Source organism: Mytilus californianus, unplaced genomic scaffold (assembly GCF_021869535.1).
Source record: "Mytilus californianus isolate M0D057914Y unplaced genomic scaffold, xbMytCali1.0.p SCAF_22, whole genome shotgun sequence".
Lineage (NCBI taxonomy): Eukaryota > Metazoa > Mollusca > Bivalvia > Mytilida > Mytilidae > Mytilus > Mytilus californianus.
Genome location: NW_026262671.1, coordinates 8,268,302 through 8,277,540, shown reverse-complemented (window position 1 = coordinate 8,277,540; position 9,239 = coordinate 8,268,302). Strand labels below are relative to the sequence as shown.

At 32.9% G+C, this 9,239-nt stretch overlaps 1 long non-coding RNA gene across 1 annotated transcript; it reads left to right on the top strand.

Moving 5' to 3' along the window:
- Positions 1-741: 741 nt before the first annotated feature.
- LOC127732226 (uncharacterized) lies at positions 742-6,953 on the top strand. The gene is made up of 3 exons (XR_007996139.1): positions 742-1,149; positions 4,529-4,623; positions 6,379-6,953. It is a non-coding gene; the product is annotated as an uncharacterized LOC127732226 (long non-coding RNA).
- Positions 6,954-9,239: the final 2,286 nt, after the last annotated feature.

The following is a 9,239-nucleotide window of genomic DNA, read 5'->3' as shown; positions in this document are numbered from 1 at the left end:
AATGGCTCCTTTAACTTTGATGTCATAAGCTTGCTTCTGTCTACCCTGTGATTTTTCTGCAGCTGATGATGCAAGTTGGTAAGGTTTCTTTAATTTCTGTCTCAGATCTTCAACATACTTCGTCTTACTTTTCGGTTCTCTATCGCTGTCAATCCCAAAAGCTTAATTTACTGGTAGTTTCGGCTGTCGACCAAACATCAGCTGGAACGGTGTGAAGCCTGTGGTGTCATGCTTGGTCGAAATGTAGGCATGGACAATAGGACCAATGTAAGACTTCCAGTCTGCTTTCTTGTCTTTATCAAGAGTTTCAAGCATGTTGATCAGTGTTCTGTTGAATTTCTCGCATTTTCCGTTGCCTTGTGGTTTGTATGGCTTTGTACGAGACTTCTTGATGCGAGTAATATCGCATAACTCTTTGACTAGAGGGCTCTCAAAGTTACCACCTTGATTGCTGTGTATTCTTTCTGGAAGGCCATAATGTACCCTGTAGTTCTTGAAGAAAGCTTCAGCAGTAGTTCGGGCTGTCATGTTTTTCGTTGGAATGGCCTGTGCGTATCGGGTAAAATGATCTGTAATCACAAATACGTACTGGTATCCTTCTTTGGAAACTTCTAACTTCAGAAAGTCCATACAGACTATCTCCATGAGTTGAGTAGTTCTGATACTGGTCACTGGAGCTCTGTCGTTGGTTGGAGTCTTACGCCATATAGATCTTGGACATCTCTGGATCCACTGCGCAGTGATGTTAAGGCAATTTCGATTAGATTTGGTCAGGGGCAGATAACCCCGCAGGTACCTCATTATGTATTCATATATTCATTAATGGCGGAGAGTACCTAAGCTGCGTCTATCGATAAAACTGTATGAAATCAAATTACATACATGCCTGTTAATTAAAAACAGGTATCCATATGGTGTAATTTGTTTACTGAAACACGAATATTGTATGTTTGTGCTTTAATTATTATGGTAAACGGTTGCAATAGCTGTTTTTTGTGCCGAGATTGTCGGCTTGTGGACACCGCCTCCTTTTGATGATCGACCAATCAGTAGACGATCGCCGTCGAACAGATGTTTGTAGTTTGCAGAATGGAAAGCACCTTGCAGCGGAAATTATTATCACTTCTACGTGAAAATCTAGCCAGAAAAGTAAGTGTAAGCCACCAAATTTTATGAAACATACGTTGCTTGTTTTGTTAATCATTCACTTCAGAAGGCGAAAAACGACACAGTATTAGATAAAACGAGTTCAGTGTTGGCAAGCATGTTACACACGTGGTCAAAACGAAACTAGACTGCAAAAAATATCTGAAATTTGAATAATGTATCGAGTCCCGTCAGTAAATGAACAGAATATCGAATGAAACAAGTTCCCTGCATTATACCAAGAGCCCATTCTCAACATTTACCCTGAAATTCATTTTTAATTTACGTTTTGCAGGTATCCTGTTTGGGTACATCTGTAAATTATAACAAAGTTTGCTCCACCGTTGACTTCCGTCCGGAGCCCACGTTGCTGGAGCCATGATCCCTACCTTCAAATCATGGAGCCCTTAATTTGAAGCTTAGGGCACAAAAACTTGCTCAAAGGAACCCTGAACACGTAATTTGGAGATCGGTCACATATGGTGTAACCCCCCCCAACCAACCAACCAAACCAATTCAAATGTGAAGTCCCATAATATAATATTTTCTGCCGAGTGTTGATGGTATATTTCAACTTTGAATTTTATAGATCCCTACTTGGAAGTTTACGGCGGGCAGTGAGCGTTAACGCCACGGCCCTCCCCGATATCGGAAATATTAAAAACAGCCTATTATTTGGACTTATCGTGGACTGTGCGTCTTTCTCTGGAAAATGCCTGCACCTTGAATAAGTTATTTTTGAACCAATATTTTTAAAATCCAGAACCAGTGAAGTCTGCAGCAATATGACCAATTGCAAGTTTATATACTTGTTATTTATAAAATACATGAGAACAATTTTGAACATGATAGTCCAAATAATATTATTTTTCTTGAAAACTTTTCATGATTTACTGTGACACTTCATATGACCGTCATTCTAGCAAAAAATTAAGAAAGCCTCTCATGAGACAATAATAATAGACTTATTAATATCATGACTGCCCACGTTGACATATTCTTTTTAGATATGGTTATCATCAGTATTAAAATGAAAAAGAGCACTGCTTGCATGCTGATGATGTCTTGCGTTACCCAAATTGCACCTATTTAGCAAATCTTGCAAGTTTTCTAAGGCACTAAACAATTTGTATTTTTTTTAAATTATTTGACATTATGCACATTTTTCTAATACACTTTGTAGGTATATATATTTAAATATTCTCAAAACGTTTACAGTATATGTCAACAGATGAAGTATTCACTGGAAAAGTAAAATCTACGGAAACATTAGCATGTGACGTCCACAAAAAGTCATCTTTTAAAAATGAGCAAATAAAATATGTTACGCCATACGAGTATTAATTTCTTAAAAATTGAATAGCAAGCATGGACTTAAATGTCAAATTGTTCTAAATATTTTAAGAAATAAAACAAAGCATCTGTTATTCGAATTTCAAGGATAGGAATTAAAGCATGGATGCATTTTGGGTACTCCTCATTACAGAATCATGGATTGTTTGGAGGTCGGTTTTTAAAAACCCATTTTTCTATGATTCAATATGGATTCAAAATTAAATTGGTGGAACTAAATAGTAAATAAGGATACATCCACAAAATAAACACAGAATGGAAACTTTTGTCTGGATCTTTAAAAAATGTATGTGAAAAAAACTGTCAAAATAGGTGCAATTTGGGTACCCTCGGCTCACGTTATATACTGTTACAACAGACATTGACAAGGCAGTAAATTATTGTACTATAAATTCAGAAGAATTGCGATTAATCCGATGAATATCGCAATTATAATTAACCTCACATTTTTATACGCCCGTTTACTATTATTAGATGTTACGTTTCCAAGTTACGGGGTTTTATTCATAAAAAAAGGGGGGATTTTCCAGTTTATGGACAATAACTCAAAATTGCTTTCAGCAGTTTTCATGAAACTTTGATGATTTGTTGATATCTATTGATGTAAGCTCCCTTTAGAATTTTATAAATTTTAGATTTTTCATTTCCGAGTTCTGGGGTTTTATTCATTGAAAAAGGGGGGATTTTCCAGTTTTCAGACAATAACTCAAAAATGCTTTCAGCAATTCTTATGAAACTTTGGTGAATTGTTTATATCTATTGATGTAAGCTCCCTTTAGAATTTTATAAATTTTATTTGTTTATAGTCTGACAACAGATTTACTAAGTATTGCGCAACAGCATAGTGTATTGCACTACAGCAAGAAATCTTTAATTGAATATAAATTCAATTCATATAACCAATTTCAAGTTCTTTGACTGCATTTATTCAGAAACCTATAACATGTCAAATATTTAATTACAATCCAAATTCAGACCTGTATCAAGCTTGAATATTGTGTCCATTTTTGCCCCAACTGTTCAGGGTTGGACCTCTGCGGGCGTATCCAGCTGCGATCAGCGAAGCAGTTTATTGTCCCTCCTTTCAAAAATCACAATAATATTAAATGCACACAATGATTTAGAAATGTTCAAAATAAAGCCTGCAGTCATTATACGCCTGCCTTTAATGGGGCATCTAAGCTACGAGATATACAAAAAATTAAAATATGATTATTATTTTTTCAATATTTAATGAAAGTGCAATAGTGAAATAATAATTCACGTTTAGCACCCAGTTTGGTTCAATTTTGTCGAAATAAGCTAAGAAACATCGCTGGTGAATCATTCAGTCAATAACTCAAAAACGCTTTCACCAATTTTCATGAAACTTTGGTGAATTGTTTATATTTATTGACAAAAGTTTCCTTTCCATTTTTTTTTTATTTTTGATTTCTCGCTTTTGAGTATTGGGACTTTATTCATAAAAAGGGTTGTTTTTTTCTCCAGTTTTCGGAAAATGACTCATAAATGCTTTAACAAATTTTCATGAAACTTTGGTGAAATGTAACATATTAGCTCCCATACAATTTTTATATATTTAAGATTTTTACTTTTTCGAGTTATGGGATTTTATTCTTAAAAATTATTCATGATTTGTGCCTCTGTGTGCTGGTGTGTGCATGTTTTTTTTGTTTTTTTTTTGGGGGGGGGGGGGGGTATTTTGAGCAGTATTTCTAGTTAATCATAAAGATTGATTTAAGGCATAAAGACGAGCTAAAGGACAACAGACATATCATGTGCTCATGGCGCAGCTCTTTATTTTAAATATGATGAAGCAATTCTTCTAGAAATCAAAGAAAAAAATGGGCATTATTTCTATGAAGGAAATCCAGATATCAATTCGGGGTTGGGTGGCAGACGTAATTTCTTTATCTGATATGTTATATTTATTTATGTATCGTGTGTTATTCATTGTAATTAATCTGCTCCTTATTTTAAAAAAAGTATCTGTATTTGTATTAAAAAAATTACTTTCTCTTATTTTTAGCTGACCTGTCAAATATAAGAAACAGAATGCTATTCCTGAGCTTTGATGAACTATAAAGTAATGGTTTGAATTTGAAAAGCTTTATTATTAGACAGGTAAATTGTTGTATTTTTTCTTTTTGCTCGCTATTAAAACTGGTTATCCCTTGTTTTTGTATATCAAATCAATCTGCACCAAAATCTTTTCCTTACTTTTAATATAAAGATAAGAAGATGTGGTATGACTGCAATGAGAAAACTATCCAACAGAGACCAAATGATGTAGATGAAAGCATCTATATATTGGTTGCTTTGCTGTCTTCAACAACAGTGGTGTCACAGTACAACATAAGAACAAACTAAAAGTTATTGAAATAGGCTTGACATTAACTTGTCAGATCAACACATACATGTTGCACAAAAAAAAGGCACAAAGTACTTGCAGTTACTGAAAGCTAGTTCAACGCTGATTACAACTTATAGAAAGGGCAATTTTCTAAGACAAAAAGAATCGGTACACATTAATAATCCCATAATTAAATATTACCAACCATTTTTATAATTTGTGCAAATAAATTTCTGTTGTCGTACAATGTAAGAATATTGTATGGTGTAAATTCAGAAATTATTGCAATGTTTTTTTAAGGTAACTTTGTGAGTATCGCAATAATAAGAAGTCACATTCTGATATCCAATACATATAACTGTATTTTTCTGAAATCACAATAATTAATATCGCATTTTTGTCCATTCTTCAAAAATTGCAATAATAAATGCACACAATAATTTCTGATTTTAATAACGTACATGTATCTTTACCAGCAATAAACTTTATTAGAGCCCCGCCGAATAGCTGGTCGCCCTATAGTGATCAGTCTGTCCGTCGGTCCATACGTAACAAATTGTGTCCGCTCTATATCTAGAGAACCGTTATGATTTCATACTTTATACTTGACATGTATATTAACCAACATCAGAGGGTGGGTCATAATTTTTGTACAACTTCCTAGGTCAAAGGTCAAGGTAAAAAACTTTGGTTTCAGATGACAACCACATGTCCTATGGTAAAGATACAAATTTTTTACCACACGTTATTCACAGCGGGGCCCACAGAGATAGCTTCCATCTCAATGATGTCTAGTTTACACAGATATTATTAAAAAATGTACTAAGCTTGATTGCTAAAAGTTCTTATCTGTGGTTTTAGTGCATTACTTATATTGATATTGCAGTATAGCACCCTGCCTTATTCATGTCATAATTTACATTTGGGAAAGGAGATACAAAACAATGTAGTTAAACATAATATGGGCATTATGTTTTTCGGTCTGTGCATCCGTTCTTTCGTCCGTCAGTATGTCACGCTTCAGATTTAAGTTTTTGGTTAAAGCTTTTGGTCAAGGTAGTTTTTGCTGAAGTTGGAAGTCCAATCAACTTGAAACTCAGTACACATGTTCCCTATGATATGATCTTTCTTATTTGAATGCCAAATTAAAGTTTTGACCCCAATTTCACGAACACAGAAAATAATAGTGCGAGTGGGGCATCCATGTACTATGGACACATTCTTGTTTAATTTATTTCATGATACATTTTATAGGCTGCCTATAAGATGTATTATGTGTTAAATTTTAAAATTAAATAAAAGTAGTGCACCTTATTAAAATGTGTACGACTAATGAGGAAATTAAATTCTTGTTCAAATGTTGAATGAACTTCAATGAAGACATTATTAAATTAAGACATGTAGGACAGGGGAATTATTTTGTTAGCATTTTCACAGTAACTTGTTGAAGTTGAACTTTTGATCACTTTTCCCATGTTAAAAATTTCATTTAATATAATTATTATATATGCATTTTCATATTTCAGGGATGATGACCTGCAGTGAGACAGCAGTAGAAAGTTACATATAACTCATCATGACCATTATGGAAGATCAGATCAGATGAAAATTATGTTTAGAAAGCCACCAAATATGTCTATGAAAAGTAGAAAAAAGACAGCAATTCTATGTAAAGTACTTAGCAGAAGCATTGGCTGTTTCAATACCTGAATGTCAGTGTTGGAATTTAGAATTTTGATGCTGAGAGATAGACATGATAGAGGAACATTAACTGGACAATTTAGCTTCTTTTTCCTGTGTCACAGAAGTTGATGTTTACCATCTTAAAAAGCTTTTACCTCAGTTAAAATGAATTCTAAATACAGGCAGTTTGGAGATTTGTGAATTTTCTTACAATTGGAGTTTCAAAATGGATTTCATTTAAAAAAAATATTTATTTCACAGATGAAATTTGTCGTCTCTTTCATGAAATATTTGAAAAATCAGCAATATATTTTTAGCAATACCTAACCAAATGAGAGATCTACAGATAGACATATGAATTTCAGTTGAACTGTGAAGAAGGAAATATTCATTTATAAGACTTATATAAGCATGATAAGTGTTTTGTTATTTTTATGGCAATTACGGGAAAGATGAAGCAATTTGATTTAAACATTACTCATACCTACAGATATACATGAGATATAGGCATACAATTTACTGATGCACCACTAATGGATATACATGTAAATATAAAACTAAGAAGATGTGGTATGATTGCCAATAAAACAACTCTCCACCAGATAACAAATAGTCATATTTTAAAACGACTTACATTTCAATTTCATTTCATAACACAGCATACAGGTATACAAAAAGTTCAAAAGCATAGAAAAAGTGTTTTTATTGCAATTGTTGTTGTTCATCTTATGGTCACATTGAGGTGGGCCTTCAATACTGAGCAAGACCACTGGAACAGCCACAGAATGTTTGAAAAAAGAAATCTGGAAATTTTGTTTGCTTATATATATATCATGTAGCTGCCATTATGTACATGTACATACATGTATCTAGTTTTGTCTATATACTCTGACATGATACTTGGAAATCAGAAAATTTTGCAATGTTTTCATTTCTTGTCTAAATTGAAATTGGTTATATGTTTTGCAAAAAAATAATGTAAATTTATTTAAATGATGGTATTATTTGTATCCAGCATTTTCTGAAACTGCAATAATTAATCTCGCATTTTTTGTTCTGGCATTGTTCAATAATTATAATTATCATGATTATCTTGATAATAAATTTACGCAAAAGTTTCCGAGTTTACAATAGTTATCAGGTCATGCAGGTTATATCTTTTTGAAGGATACCTAACTTTGAAACATGTGATGGAATATTTTCATAGTATTAGAGATTCTTATATCTAGTCTGTTTAGCAAAATATGTTGGGTATACATGTATGGCCATTAGACAGCATCCCCAACACTGACAGAAATTGTTTTTTTCTAACTTTGAAATTGCGTACATGTTTGGTAATACAGCTAGAATTTAATATAAAATAAGAAGATGTGGTATAATTGCCAATGAAATTTTGATTAACAGTTACATGAATTAAGTCATTTTACTTTTTGTGATTGGGTCAGGTTAAGATTATCCACTGATTGTACCCTTGTCAATGATATTTGTAGGCAGTACTAGTATGTAGTTTTATTAGCATTTAATACATATTTTCATTTCCATGCTGACTATTTTGCCCTGTCACCTATGTCATGATTCATTCACTTGAAACTTTTGGATTGTTTACATGTATATGTAAAAATTGTGATTCAGTCAGTCATTTCTGTATATTTATATTTTATTATATATATATATATACTGGTACATAGAATTTATTAGTCCCCTACCGCACTCTGTTGTCCATCCGTCAGTCCGGCAAATCAGTTTTCCACACTTTTTTTCTTCATGCTTTCTGATATTGATTTGATATTTGGTATATTGTTTTATCATGACAAGTTACAGATCAATTTCGAATTTTGTTCCGGTCTGATAATTTTGTGCAGAGTTATGGTCTTTGGACTTTCACTCAAATATTCAGTTTTCCGCACTTTTTTTGTCATGCTTGAAGATATTGATTTAATATTTGTTATATAGTTTACACCATGACAAGTTATAGATAAGGTTAGCATTTTGTTCCATTACAATTAATTTTTAACCGGTAGCGGACTTGTGTATCGCTATGTATTGCCATGCAATACTCTCGGAATGCTTGTTTTATTTTGACAGAAAAAAAATTTAATTACCATAGCTACCAATCAGTTGCTTCCAATTTCAGCAGGTCATGGGAAATATGTTTTCTGATTTTAACATGTTTAACGATGAACTTTAAAATTATATGGCACTTTATCATGTAAAAACAATTGATTGCTTGTGTTGGATGTCAGTTAGCACTTCTGGCTATTTCTTCGGTGTCTGTCCATTTTTATTGTTGGCACTCGGGTAGGGAGAAACTTAACATGTAATGGGCGGCTGAAAAAATAGATCACTATTTGCAGCTTCATGGTATACTATAATGTTGAGAATTTAAGATGATATATATGACAAGGTTGCTGATTGAAGCATAGGTACATGTATCTGAAACTAATCCAATCTGGGTTTTTTTCACAAATGCGATTAAAATTAGTCGTAAATGCATTCGATATTTGTCAAATCTGTTTATCTCTCCATGATATAGTGCAAGCATAAAGCATGAGAGATAAAGGTATATTTATTTAAGGATGGGTTACTCGATGTCTCGGCTGCTGATCCTTAACCCAAAAAGATAGTAAGTGCTAATATTAAAAGTTACTCATTCTAGGAAAAGGGAATTGTATCCCCCATGTTAATGCTGTTGTGTGCTTTTGAA